Source organism: Cucurbita moschata, unplaced genomic scaffold (genome assembly GCF_002738365.1).
Source record: "Cucurbita moschata cultivar Rifu unplaced genomic scaffold, Cmos_1.0 Cmo_Scf00002, whole genome shotgun sequence".
NCBI classification, from domain to species: Eukaryota; Viridiplantae; Streptophyta; class Magnoliopsida; order Cucurbitales; family Cucurbitaceae; genus Cucurbita; species Cucurbita moschata.
In genome coordinates this window covers 2792632-2794487 of record NW_019268518.1, presented here as the reverse complement: position 1 = coordinate 2794487, position 1856 = coordinate 2792632, and positions in this window count along the sequence as shown.

The window sequence follows — 1856 nt, the reverse complement described above, 5'->3', positions numbered from 1 at the left end:
TTTTTTTTTTTTTTTTTTTTTGTTTATTTTGCAAAATTTTATGTACCCAATACATATTTTTTTACACTTGAGAGATAGTTTAAGGATTAAATTAAATTTAGAAACTAAAAGAAATATATTATGAATAGAGAGATGTGAATAAAATAAAATTTTAAATGTTTAGAGATTAAAAAAAAAAATTAAGGAATTTTTAAATTGTTTTAATAAATTTGGCAACATATCAATTACTTATTACCAAAGATGGATTTTGAAATTTAATTTTTAAAATTTTAATTAAATAACAAATATTTTGGTTATTCCTTAATCTTTTCCAAAATTATAAAATTTAATGTTTTTATCAAGGTCTAAATAAAAAAAAAAGAATTAATAAATAAATAAATATAATGTTTTTATCAAGAATTGGTCTAAATAAAAAAGTAAGAATTAATAAATAAATAAAAATACTTTTTAATGTTTTTATCAAGAATTGGTCTAAATAAAAAAATACTTTTTTTTTTTATTTTTTATTATATAGTAATTATCTCGGGGAGGGCAGAAGTTCTATTAAATAAATTAAATTAATGGTAAGTTTGGTAGGTCTTTTATAACAACAATAATAAAAATATAAATATAAAAGTGGAGAATACTTCCAATATAAATATAAAAGTGGAGAATACTTCCACACGCGCATACATATATATATATATATATATATATATATATATATATATATATATATATATATATATATATATATATATGCGTGTGTGTATATATATATACTTTTGTTCATGTTCACGTCTGACCAACCTACATTTTTCCGCCCCAATTATAAGAAGAGTTGGTTGAATTAGATGTTTTTTTTTGTTTTTTTTCAATTTAGACTGAGTTGAATTTTTGAAAAATCGAAAAAGTTTGGTCTGATTTGAAGTTGACATTTTTTAGTTGGTCAATCACATAACAATCTAAAAATGAGGCTATAACTTAACCTAATCGTACCCTATTTAAAAAAAAGAATATTTAATGTTTGTAATCAAGGTTAATAAATTCTAATTTATAAATATTTAATATTTAAATTTTATAGAGTTAATGAAACATTTAGAGTGATATGGTTTTTTTTAATAATTATAAAAATAATAAGACAATCCAACCCAACTCGAAAATAAATGGTCGAGAACTCTATTCGAGTTGCTCAACCTAACCAACCCGAAATTTCATGTTGGTCGATTTATCGGACATAATCGTGTGCACTCCTTTTATTTTATTTTATTTTATTAATACCATTTAAGAAGTAAAATAAATAATTTTATTGCTTTAAATCTTTGTCGATTTAAATTATTAAATAGAAATAAACTCTCAATGTTTGAATATTATCTGTACATAATATTATTTAAATGTAAAAAATAACATCAAATAAATAGATGGTAATTATTTTTATCTATAGTTTTCTCGACTAATTAGCATAAATTGATTGTTTTTTTCTAAAATATTTTTAACTAATTATAAATTCTTTTTTAAAATTCATATTATTTCGGATATGATTAAAAAAAATATATATCATTACTAAAAAGTTACTCGTGACGGTTCAAGTAATTTTGTGCAAGTAAGAATGAGAAACAAAAGTGTGATTGAAAGTTTGAAAAACACAAATGGGATGGAAAGTCCGATATTAATGTTCATAACATTTAAATAGAATACAAACTACATTCTAAATTCTAAAAATGGTAGAATTTCTACGGAGCTATACTCTGTCTTCAACTATTATAATTAAATCCCAATAACTTCGTTAGAATTTATGAGAGGCTACTTTTGTAATTTTCTATAAATACTAATATTTTTTTTTGTATGGTAATTAGTTTTTTTTTTTTTTTTTTTTG